At 49.1% G+C, this 13,108-nt stretch overlaps 1 protein-coding gene across 1 annotated transcript in view; it reads right to left on the bottom strand.

The window, feature by feature from the left end:
- Window positions 1-13,108, bottom strand: part of NFRKB (nuclear factor related to kappaB binding protein) — a gene marked incomplete in the record, with an annotated part of 1,477,031 nt that overhangs the window by 226,088 nt on the left and 1,237,835 nt on the right.

The raw sequence follows: 13,108 nt of genomic DNA, 5'->3' as shown, positions 1-13,108 counted from the left end.
CAGCTACCAAAAATAGAGATTTCCATGATACGAATTTGAGATCAAATTTTGCAGCAGGCTCAAAAGGGGGTAACGAGAGAGACTGTAGTACTAGGGAGATTTCCATGCCTCTAATGGATGCCTAATTGGAGGTCTGCTATGAAACACCCCTTTGAGAAAGGTCTTGCATAGGTGGGTGGAAATAAGTGGAGTGCCCTCTAATCCATTATGAAAGTTGGAAATAGCTGCTAAATGGACTTGTATGGTAGAAGCTGATGCTCCATTCTCAAAAACTCAGAAAGATACTGAAGTATAACAGAGCTGTGAAGGGATCTAGCCTCTGTTCTTTAGACTAAAGAGCAAACCTTTTCCATTTATGTCTGTAAAGTTTTCGGGTGGATGTCTTATGAGAGGCCAGAATGATATCGCGAACAGGTGAGGAAAGGGTTTCCTGCCTGACAACTAACGAAACTGGAGAAACCAAGCTGTCAGCTTGAGAGTGGACAGATTTGGGAGAGTCAACCCTTGGGGATGAGAAATTAAGTATGGACGAGTGCTCAGGATCCATGGAGGTTGTAACAGGTGAGGCCGGAGGAAGGGGAACCACACTTGAGACCAGAAAGGGGCAATGAGATTCACCTTGCATCTCAACTGAATTTCTTTCTTTAAAAATAGGGGTATCAAGGGAATTGGAGATTAAGCATAGAGGAGACCCGTGGGCCAATCATGAGTCAGAGCATCTCTTGGGGACTCTTTCTCTGGGGGAAAGAGGGCAAAAAAGCTCCTGCATTTGTTGCTCAAAGGGGAGGCGAAGAGATCACAGCAAGGCTGGCCCCATCGGCTGAAAATTTCTGCCATCACCTTGGATTGAGAGACCACTCATGTGGAAGGAGGTGCAGCTTCTCAGTCTGTCCGCAATCACGCTGGAACTCCCCGGGATATGCGTTGCTATAAGAAAGTGGTTGGAAGCTATCGCCCAGTGCCAAATTCTCATGGCCTCTCGACACAGGGGGTAGGATTTGGTTCCTCATCGTTTGCTTATGTACCAGACTACTGACATATTGTCTGACTGAATCACAATTGTTCCCGATGGAAGGAGTGGATGTAATGCCTGCAACACCAACAGCACCGCTCTCAACTCCAGAACACTGATATGCAGGTTGGCCTCTCTCGACCAAGTGCCTTGGACCATCTTTCCCTGAAAATGGACCCCCCAACCCTATCAGCGAAGCATCCGTGGTCACTGTGGCATTGGGTTGAGGAGTCTGAAAGGGGCGACACCAAAGTTCTGTGTCTGGCCTCATCCACCAGAGGAGATCTTGCTTGCAAGAGTTGGTAATGAGGATCTGTGAGTTTAGGGGGTGAAGATTTGCCAACCACTGGGACAATAGGAGCCATTGTAACAGTCTCATGTGTGATCTTGCCAGATGAACTACCGGAGTGACTGCTGCCATGGACACCAGAGCCTGGAGAACTTCTCTTGCTGACAACACCTTTCTTTGACAGAGTATCACCCGGACTTGCAATCTTAACCTCTGAAGTCTGTGAGCTGGTAGAGATATCAGGCATGTTCGAGTATTGAAAACTGCCCCTATAAATTCCAGCTGCTGGGTAGGTTGTAAATTGGATTTCTCCTAATGTATGGTGATGCCTAAGGACTCTACTAGTAAGAGTGTATAATAAAGGGCCATGTTCAGAAGAAGCCTGGTGGGGGTGGAAAGGAGCCAATCGTCTAAATATGGAAACATCTGGAATCCTTGAAGTCTCAGATGAGCTGTCAACACTGCCAGACATTTTGTGAACACTCTGGGGGCCGTCAAGAGACCCGAATGGCAGGGTGCGGAACTGGCAATGACTGGTTCCTACCTGGAAGTGAAGGAGACTCCTGGAGCGTTTGTCCATTTTGATGTGGTAATACGCATCCCAGAGGGCTATCGAGCACATCCAAACATCCTACCATAAAAAAGGGAGAATGGATTGAACAGTGATCAAGTGGAATTTGGTTTGAACCACTAATTTGTTTAAATAGCCGAGATCCAGAATGGGTCTCCAGTCCCCGGTCTTTTTTGGCACCAAAAAGAATCTTGAGTAAAAACCGGATCCACATTGGTCTGGTGGGACTGGTTGAATGACTCTTTTTTGACACAGCTTTCTTAACTCTGAAGCCACTTCTTCCCTTTGATTGGGTGGAACATCGGGAATGTTCTTTGTAGGCTTTGGACGGAAGGTTAGAGGGATGTAGTAGCCTCTGTAGATTATTCTCTGCAACCCATTGGTCTTTTGTAATAAAGTGCCAGGCAGTTTGGTGCAGAAAAAAACGAGCCCCGACTGCTTCCAGAGGAAAGCAATCGGGCAACACTTCAGGAGCGTTGATACGACCGCCCAGAGAAAGAATCCCTGGAGTGTTGTTTCGGGGACCCCCTCTGCCCCTAAAGGGGCATCTTCCACCATTGAAACCCCCTCTGCCTCTAGGGGAATCCTCGCCATATGCATTACGGAAAGGACCTTGAGATTTCTTGTGCCATATTTTCCCACTCCTCTGGTTCCTGGAAAAAGAATGCTGGGGCTTGGAAAAACGTAAGTCAATGGCAGACCAAGTCTTTCCTTCCTGCTCACACCTGGCCAGTGTGTCCTTTACTTTAGAACCAAATAAGGAAGATGGTTCAATAGAGGCATTCAAAAAGGAGGACTTGGAGTCCATGAGGTCACAGATGCGCATCCAGGCATGACGCCTCATAACTATGTCTGCACCTGCAGCTCTAGCCGCTCCTTTAGTTGTGTGGGAGAGCAACCTCATGGACGAGATTGAGATAGAATCAAAGGTGGCAAGTTGAGAGGCAACCTTGTCGTGTGCCCCATCAGAAATTTGACTCTCGAGGGCTCCAGAAAGTTCAGTAATCAGATCTCTTTGGAGTCTCATGAAATGTGCCAAGTAGTTCTGGGACATGACAGCAAAGGTCGCTGAAGCAAAAACTCGCTTCCCCAGTCTGCCCACAGCCCAGGACTCTCTATTGGGCGGGTAGACAGTAGGACTTTCTTCCGCAAGATCCTTTTTAGTGACCGCAGCCACCACCACAACGTCAACTGGCAAACATCTGGACCAGTGGGGGTACTCCGGTGGGGAAAGAATCTTATCTGGTCTCTGGGGAATGGCCTTAATAGAGTCAGGGTTCTTCCACGCACGCTGCACCATGAGCTGAACTAACTCATCAGCAGATGGGGTCACCCAAGAGGTAGAAGGCCGAGAGTGAAAAGTCTGCAGGAAGACGGACTCCTCAGAGGAAGAGTTAGATGGCTTCCAGCCACCCCTCTGTTTCACTATTTCAAGGATGTCTCCGAAGGAGACATCATCAGGGGGTGACCCCTCCCCCATCATTGTAGTCTGTATCCTCTGTCAAAGACTCTTCAGGAGAGTTACTGTGTTTCCTCTTACACACATTCTTACGAGGAGGTTCGTCAGTGGGGATTTCTGAGGAAGACTCAGAAAGATGGGTACCCTGAACTGGGGTTTCCTGTGGCTTCTGCTCACAGTGTCCTGGGGAGGTGGCCCGTGGTAGCTGTAGCTCAGAGGGAACAGGGTGAAGTTCCAACATCAGAGGAGCACTTCCTGAAGCAAGCACCTTATCCATCACCTGGAAAGCAGAATGGGAGCCCGGAACTGAGTAGGACATCCTCGGAATTAGAAGTTATGTACTTACCATAACGTTCCATCTGAGTAGGTGAATTCATTTGTCTGCAACCTGTGGGTATGGATCCGATATCGGATCCGAACCGGCATGGTTTATCCAGCTATGGATCTGAGCTCCTAGCTCCTCCCCTCACCCATAATGCCCTGCTCTCCCTACATGACCTCAGATCGAGTTTGCCCTGTATCAAATACCCTAATCAAAGGATAACACATTCTATGCAGGAAACTGACAAGGCCAGGGGGATAGGAGGGCGGGATGGTTGCAGACAAATGAATTCACCTACTCAGATGGAACGTTATGGTAAGTACATAACTTCTAAATCTGAAGTAGGAGATTCATTTGTCAGCAACCTGTGGGACAGAGTCCCCAGCTACCTGAATCTTGGGCGGCCGTCATGGAAGGATATTCCAGAGCACCGCGGAGCCAAAGGATGCTCTACCTCTAGACGTGATATCCAGCTTGTAATGAGAAATAAAGGTATGAGATGAAGCCCAAGTGGCTGCTGAACAAATGTCATCCAGAGGAATCCTAGCCTTAAAGGCTGCTGAGGTAGAAACAGACCGGGTTGAATGAGCATGGACTCCGTCCGGTGCGGACCTTCCGGAAGCTTGGTAAGCTAATAGAATACACTGGGAAATCCAGCGTGACAAGGAGACTTTGGAAATTGGTTTACCCAGATTGAATTTGGCAAAGGAAATGAACAATTGGTCGGATTGCCTGTGACCAGCTGTCCTGTTAAGATAAAAACAAAGCTGCCTGTGAACATCCAATAAATGCAGCTTGTACTCGCCTTTGTTCTGATATTTAGGAAAGAAAACGGTGAGGTTGATGGACTGATTAATGTTTGCTTCCGAAGCTACCTTAGGAAGAAAAGAGGGATTGATCCTGAGGTACACACGGTCCGGATGGAAGATCAAGTAAGGCGGCTTCATGGACAGGGCTTGAAGTTCCGAAACTCTTTTGGCTGAAGTAATTGCTACTAAAAATGCAGTCTTAAGAGATAAGAATTTTAGATCTACTGTGGCCGCAGGCTCGAAGGGGGGAGCGGTCAAGGCCTGAAGAACCAAGGAAAGATCCCATGGTGGAACCGCCTGCTTGACAGGGGGTCTAAGCAGAAATGTGCCTTTTAGGAAGATTTTACATAACTTGGCAGACATAAGAGGCCCAGAGTCATGGCCAACATGATAATGAGAAATGGCCGCTAGCTGAACTTTGACCGTGGAACTACTGGCGTCATCATTAAAAAGAGTGGTAAGGAAGTCTAGAACCATGGGAAGAGGAACCGTGAAGGGATCTAGACCTTGCCGCTCTGCTCAAATGGAGAATCGCTTCCATTTACTGCGGTAAGTTTTTCTGGTAGAGGGTTTATGTGCCGCTGAGACGAAATACCGGGAGTCCTGATTAGGAGTGGAACTGGAGCAGCCAAGCAGTCAGCTTCAGGTTGTCCAGGTTCGGAGATGGTAGGTTCGATGGGTGTGCTATCAGATCCGGAATGGGATCTAGAATCCAAGGTGGATTCACTGAGTGAGACCTTAGGTAAGGGAACCAGATCTGCCGAGGCCAGAATGGGGCTATGAGGATCATTCTGCACCCCAACCGAGAGGCTTTCTGAAGAACCTGGAGCATCAGAGGCAGAGGGGGGTATGCATAAAGCAGACCGGGAGGCCAAGCATGCACCAGAGCGTCTCTCGGGGAATCCCCTGGAGGAGGGATTAGAGCGAAAAACCTGTCGCACTTGGTGTTTAAGGGAGAAGCAAAGAGATCGCAACAAGGAGTTCCCCACCGTGCGAAGATACGTTTCGCTACTTGAACATTGAGAGACCACTCGTACGGGGAGAGAATGGTGCGACTGAGCTTGTCCGCAAGGATGTTGGACCGACCCGGAACGTGCGTTGCAATGAGAAAGCGGTTGGTGGAGATCGCCCATTCCCACACTCTCATGGCTTCTCGACATAAAGGATAAGACCTGGTTCCCCCCCTGTTTGTTGATGTACCAGACCACCGACATGTTGTCTGACTGAATCGCAATTGTTCCCAGGGGAAGAAAGGCTTGAAGTGCTTGCAACGTGAAGAGCACGGCCCTCATCTCCAGAACATTGATATGCAGGGAGGTCTCTGAGTCGTTCCACGTGCCTTGGACCGTCCGTCCCGCAAAATGCCCCCCCCACCCGAGGCGAGATGCGTCTGTGGTCACTGTGGCGAGAGGGGGAGAAGCACAAAAGGGGCGGCCTCCTTGGAGATCCTCGGAATGGAGCCACCACAAGAGAGACCGCTTGCAAGCCTTGTTGATTGCAATGGGGTGATGTAGAGGGAGAGAAAGATAAGACCATTGTACTTGGAGCATCCACTGAAGTACCCGCATATTCAAGCGGGCGAGTGGGAGAAGAGAAATCGCTGCCGCCATGGACCCTAGTGCCCTCAGAACCAATTCCGCCGGAACTGAGATGGAGCGGAGGATGGCCCGCACCTGGAGTCGTAGATTCCAAATTCTGTCAGTTGTGAGGAAGGCGCTTAACTGCCTCGTGTCTAACCTGGCACCTATGAATTCTATCAACTGAGTAGAGGCCAGGTTGGACTTTCCTACGTTTATCGTGATGCCTAGCCAGGGAGCTAGCTGAAGAAAGGAATCTCTTGCCAAGGATAGTAGATGCCTTGTTGGGGTGGTGAGAAGCCAGTCGTCCAGGTACGGAAAGGCCTGCACCCCCTGAAGCCTCAGGTGGGCTGCAACCACTGCTAATACTTTGGTGAACACCCTGGGGGCTGTGGTGAGACCAAAGGGAAGGACCCTGAACTGGTAGTGACTGGCTCCCAGCCAGAAGCGAAGAAACCTCCTGGACCGTCTGTCCATTAGTATGTGGTAGTACGCATCCTTGAGGTCTATAGAGCACATCCAGTGATTCTCTTCCAGAAGGGGGAGGATAGATTGTAAAGTGACCATCCGGAACTTCTCCTTGGGAACTGCCAGGTTTAATAGGGACAGATCTAAAATGGGTCTTAGGTCCCCCATCTTTTTTGGCACTAAAAAGAACCTGGAGTAGAACCCTGATCCGATCTGGTCTGGGGGGACGGGCTGGATGGCTCTTTTCCTCAGCAGATAGCCAATTTCTGCTGAAGCGGCCTCCCTCTGATCGGGTGGAACGTCGGGGAGGGATTTTGGTTTTGGGACGTGAAGAAAAGGGTTTTGTATCCTCTGGATGTAATGCGGAGGACCCAGCGGTCTGATGTTATGGACTCCCATGCCGCTAGGTGCTCCAAAAAACATCCCCCGACTGCCTCCAGAGTGGAGCAGTCGGGCAACCCCTCAGGGTTGCTGCACGGGTCGCTCAGAGAAAGGTTCTCTGGACCCGAAATTCCTGGGAGCCCCTCTGCCCCTGGGGCGGCGTCCGCCCTGTCCTCCTCTGCCACGGAAGGACTGGTTGTCTGGAGCGGGTTGGGATTGCTGCGACTTCCGGAACCACATCTTCTTCTGGCCCTTTTGGTTCCTAGAGTAGGACCTCTGGGGCACAGAGAAGCGGACTCCGACGGCAGACAGCGTCTTCCCATCCTTCTCGCTCTGGACCAAGGTGTCGCGAACCGTCTTGCCAAAAAGGGCAGAACCATCAAAGGGGGCGTTCGCGAAAGACGCCTTGAAGGGCTCCGTGAAATCGCAATGGCAGAGCCAGGCCTGGCGTCTCGTGACTAGGCCTACTCCTGCAGCTCTAGAGGCTGCCTCAGTAGCATGGGAAAGCAACCGCATAGAGGTATTTGTCACGAACCGAAGAGTGGCCATACGGGTGGAGTGCAAATGTTTGTCCTCCTCCGACATGGACTCTGGGGGGGATGCAGCGTATTCTTTGATAAGATCGCGCTGCATCCTAATAACATGTGCCAGATAGTTGAGCGCCCTCACTGAGAAGGTCGCTGAACTAAACATTCGCTTCCCCAAGCGGTCCATCACCCGAGACTCCTTGCTCGGAGGACGGACTGAGGGACTCTCCTGGGCGAGTTCCCTCTTGGTGGCTGCTGCCGTCAACATGGCATCTACCGGAGGTCCCTTACTCCAGTGGGCACGGTCAGCAGGGGGGCTGAGAATCCTGTCTGGCCTTTTGGGGATTGGCTCCACGGTGTCCGGTTTCTTCCACGCCCTGGTGGTAATAAGGTCCACCAGGGGGTCGGCAGGAGGGTACACCCAAGAGGTAGACGGGCCCGCTTCGAATGCCTCCAAGAACACGGACTCGTCCAAAGAAGACTTTGGGGAAGACCACCCACCTCTTATATGAAGCATTTCCATGATGTCTCCAAAGGAGACATCCTCGGGGGGTGATCTTGGGGAGCCTTCCCCTTCCTCCAAGTCCGTGTCTTCAGTTAAAGAGTCGGGGGAGTCTATGTGCCTCCTTTTACACGTGTGCTTGCGAGGAGCCTCCTCGGGGGGACTGTCCGAGGAGCCCTCGCAAGCAGTGTCTAATTCCACAGGAACTGCTTGGGGCATTGAAACGGGCTGTCCCAGTGGCCGGGTGACGGAAGCCTGACCCAGAGCAGATGGAGTGCGGGACGGAGCCGAAGCAAGTGCCGGGGGTCCGGAAGCCCTCAACAGAGCCCTCTCCACTACATCAAAAGCCGAAGGGGAGCCGGCCTCGACCAAAGGATCCGACAGTCGGCTCCCCCTCGGATCCGAGGAGTGGATCGGAGCCGGCGCCGAGCCCCTCGGATCCGAGGGACCAGTGTGCTCCGACACGGACGGCGCCGAAGGCACACTGAGTCCCTCGGATCCGAAACTTGGGCCAAGGCTCTGAGAGGTCGGATCAGACACACTCGAGGGCAGGGTCGGATCCGAAGTAGCCAGTACTATCGGAGCCGACCCACCCCCGGCTCCAAAGCTGCCCGGCTCTGAGTGCTCCGAACCTGGGTAGCGGGTCGGAGAAGGAGCTACTGGCTTGAAAAAGGGGGTCGAGCTCCCCCCCCGGGGGGGGAGGCAGGAGCACTCCCATCTGCATCTGGGCCTGGATGAACCTTCGCATCATCCGGTCCAGATCGGCATCGGGAGAGACTATAGGTCGACCTCGAAGAGGCTACCGAGGTAGGCCTTGAGTACTGCCTCAATAGCCTCGAAGGAGGTTGGGTCTCCTCCTCCTCAGGTCCCGGTGAAAAAGTTGGGGACCGGAGCCGAGAAGGAGGAGAACCAGTAGCTAGAGAGGCCGGAGGAGAAGCCCGCTTAGCCGGCGGGGCCGAGACGGAGGTTTCGGCCCGCCGCTTGTGGTGCTTCTCTCTCTGGTCCTTCTTCCTAGCTTTCCTCTCCTCCGAACCCATAGAGGGAGTTTGAATCACGGGAGGAGGAGCGGGAGCAGGTAGGGCAGGTACCGCAGGAGCGGTAACTACCAACGGGGCAGAGGCCGAAGCCGAGTCCGGGGGTAAAAGTCCCGCCAAGACCAACTTCGACCTCCGCTCCTTCAATGCCCTGGGGTTGAACCCTGCACAGATTGAACATCCAGAAGTGAGGTGTTCAACCCCAAGGCATCGAATGCACCGAGTGTGGCCATCCGTAGGGGACAGCTTATGGCCACACTCGGAGCATTTCAAAAATATCGCCTTTGGGGCCTCAGACATTTTTTTTTTTTTTTTTTTTTTAAACAAAAAGAAAACTAGCAAGTTAACAAGTAAAAAGTTAACAAAAACTATTTTTTTTTTTTACAAAAAATACTCTTATAAAATACTAAAATATCACTTAGCTGAAGGAGCTCAAAGATCAAGCTGTCACCATGAACGCGGCAAACTAGATCTGAGGTCATGTAGGGAGAGCAGGGCATTATGGGTGAGGGGAGGAGCTAGGAGCTCGGATCCATAGCTGGATAAACCATGCCGGTTCGGATCCGATATCGGATCCATACCCACAGGTTGCTGACAAATGAATCTCCTACTTCAGATCTGGGGTTACACCCTGCCCCGCCAGACCTGCTCCCAGGGATGGAGACTCAAGCAAGATCGGGGATCCATGGACAGAACCAATAAAGCATTCAGAACCATGCTCAGGACCGAGGATTCTGCCCCCAACCATGAGTCTGAGGAAGGGATGGGACGGTAATCCAAAGTGGTGGCTTAAAGCCTCAGTGAGAGTCACTGTCGCCACCGAGGGACGGGTTTCCACAAAGGATGTTGCAGCAATGGGCCTAGGAACCAATGGATCCAAAGGAGGAGTATATGTGGGAGTCCTGAGAGTGATAGACCCAAACCTCAAAGGGGGGGGGGGTGAGTCTTGGGAACATTTGTTATCCCTCTGGCTTTCAACAGCTGATCCAACAGGTGCACTACATCGAATTCAGAAAGACTCCTGGTGGACCTCATGGACACTCCTGAAGGGGAGTCGGGTCGGTCCAGAAAGGGGCTGTACTTCTGACCCAGGAACGGATCCAATGAAGGGGAGTATCGGGTCCGTGGTGTTTGAGCTACTGGCACCATAGTCTCTAACTTGGGGACAGGTAGTAAAGGGATCAGTGGCATAGAAAAAGGACTCGGTGCAGAGGACACACTTGGAGTCGAAGTTATCAGTTCCAAAGGAATTGTGTGGGTCGAAACCACTTTAGGTGTGGTAAAAGGTGAAGTCGGTGCCGTAGCTGATGTGGAAGGTAAGGTCGGAGCCGTAGCTGACATGGAAGGCAGGGTCAGTGCCATAGAGGTCGGTACCAAAGGTGGCGCCGACGCTGAAAATTCTGAAAAATCTACGGTTTCAGTGAAAGTGGCAATTGGAGTAGAGCTCGGACCAGAAGCAGTAGTCGGAGCCGATGAAGCAATCTTATGCTCCAAAGATTTGTGGGCCTTATGTTTGTGAGACTTGCCCTTATCACCAGCCGGTGAACGGGGATCAGAATGGGGACGTTTCTTGTCCTTCACTGGAGGGGTTGAGACCTCCGACACAGAAAGAGCCTCTGAGAAAGGAGAAACTAAAAGGCCTTTCAAAATCAGTTTGTTTTTGCTTTCGTTCAGCGTCCACTGACTAAAACTTAGACAAATCAGGCAAGAAGGTTTAACAGAGAGGTGAGAAACCTCCAGACAATAAACACAGTCATCGTGCGAGTCGCTGTTAGGAAGTTTGCCATTGTAAGAGGTGCAATGTTTAAACCCCGATGTCCCTTTTTTGTCAGACATTTCCATACACACAAAATACACACACTACTAGTACCTAAAAAGAAAGAAGGAAGAAATAGAAAGAAGATACCAACGATGGTATCAAGCGATACCACAAAGGTAAGGAAAGGGTGTACCAACAATGGTATGAGAAATACCAAATGGATAGAACTAGTTAGAAAAAAATAAGGGTAAAAGAGTGAGACCAGGGAAAAAAAGCTCAAAAATATACAGTTATCAATAAAATAGAACACTCAGCTGAAGAGCTCGGTGAAAAGCTGCTATATGGCTACATGGCAAATGAGATCTGAGGTAACAGGGAGAAGGGCATTGTGGGTAGCAGCTTAGCTCGAGAGTTTTTGGTATACATAAGCTTGGTATTAGGCCAACATGGTTCAGAGGGCTCGGAACTGAACCCATCAGTCATGAATGGGAAGAAGACTGACAACATCAGATCACATGATTTATTTGGTTAAATGTATGTCCTGTCCGGCTTTTTATGTCGGAAAAACAGACAAAGCCCTCAAGGGCAGAATATATGAGCATCTGTACCAAATAAGCAGCAGAATGGTAATAATGCCCTATTTAGGCATTTGGTATCTAGAATGGGATGTGACACTTTCAAATTCGCTATTTTGGAGAAGTAAATATTAACCCAAGGGGTGGTGATGTAAAAACACTTTCAGAAGAAACAGAAGTATGGTGGCAGTTGTTGCTCAATGACACTTGTCCCCCAGGAATAAATGATAATACTCCCCTTCAACCAGTTTTAGAACATAGGGATTAAAGGGTTAAAATTTTTATAGTGGTTATTGGTATACATCATTTTATGGTAATGAATGTGTTATTTATCGCATTCTCCTTGTGTAGAAAATAAGGGTTTTACATTAAATTACTGCATATTTGTAGGTTACAATACATAGGTTTGTTTCACAATGGATGTTTTATCTTTTCAGATTTGTCTTAAGTGTATCTGAGATGCTTGTCCTTTAAGTACATTGTTCGTGTTTAATTAATTAATGATTACACCATTAGGGGTGTGTGTGTGTGTGTGTGTGTGTGTGTGTGTGTGTGTGTGTGTGTGTGTGTGTGTGTGTGTGTGTGTGTGTGTGTATACATATACACACACACGTTTTTAATGGAAAAGGTTTTTGATTCTGATGAAGTACAGTTTCTTTGGACGAAAGAGCTCAATCATAATAAAGTCTAACTGCATGAACTGCTTTTAAAACGTATTTACAGGGTTTTTATTGTCTGGTGTGCAGCTTACAGTCAGCTGTTGCGAACACTATTTTTTGGCTAGGTTTGGCTTCTACAGTGTTGCTATCTTTATGAGTTTATTTATTAAGTTTGTACTACAGTTAACCCCATTTCTGTCTTTAGTGATGCTTTAAATCCTTGACTGATGCTGCACTGACTAATGTAACATAATTCCCCTATGAAATGGGGTCACTGAATAGGATCCATTCCCTAGAACATGCTCCCAATGTAAGAGACTTTGCTGTAGTGCAAGTCTCCTTTACAGATGGGCAGTATACCAGATTAAGTCACTTAAACCAAAAGCAAATCTTTTTGTAATCAGGCCTAATGTGTCCACTGGCAAGAAAAACAGCCTTACCACAGGCAGATTTGGAGAAAAATGGAGTAAAGTCATGAGCTAAAAACTGTCTGTCTTGCCTAGTCAGAACTACACTTAGGAAGACAAAAATGACTATTTTTAAAAAGAGGAGAATTCAAGGGCTCAGAACTGAAAACTAAGAAGAAAAAGCTCAAAAATATGTTAAAATTATTGTGAGGATAATTCCCTAAAAACAACATAAGCTTTCAACTTTGTGATAAAAGATGGCAGTCCTGGGGCAGCTTATTTACACTATATAGCTGAGCACACCACAGAAATGAAATCAGAAGGCTCCTCAGTGCAGTACAGAATGGCACCTCTCAGCCTACAAAAGTTTTATCTGCTCAACTGTCTTACTGAGGGATGACTTCTTATCATATCTTGTTATACATGCTACTCGCTTGCTTTTTATTCCTAAGGCCCATTACTTTTGTTTACTACTGTGATACATGTATGTCTGAGCTGCGTAAGCTAAACAGCATGCCTGAGTTTGTTCTGACATTTTCCACATTTCTTCACTCGTACACTTGCACTGTTCTGACATGTCCTGTACCACTGTGAATGTACACTACCATACTTTGCTCTTTCGCACACTAGGCCCCAGCAGTATAGGCTATAGACAGAAAAATAATTGGCACAAAATTAAAATATCTGTTTGAGTGCAACTCCAGGTTAGTTCAAAATGTAGTACATTTGAAAAGAGCATTGCACAAATTTGAGGGGG

Source organism: Protopterus annectens, chromosome 8.part0 (assembly GCF_019279795.1).
Source record: "Protopterus annectens isolate FY-2018-M chromosome 8.part0, PAN1.0, whole genome shotgun sequence".
NCBI lineage: Eukaryota > Metazoa > Chordata > Ceratodontiformes > Protopteridae > Protopterus > Protopterus annectens.
This window is presented reverse-complemented; position numbering and strand designations above follow the sequence as displayed.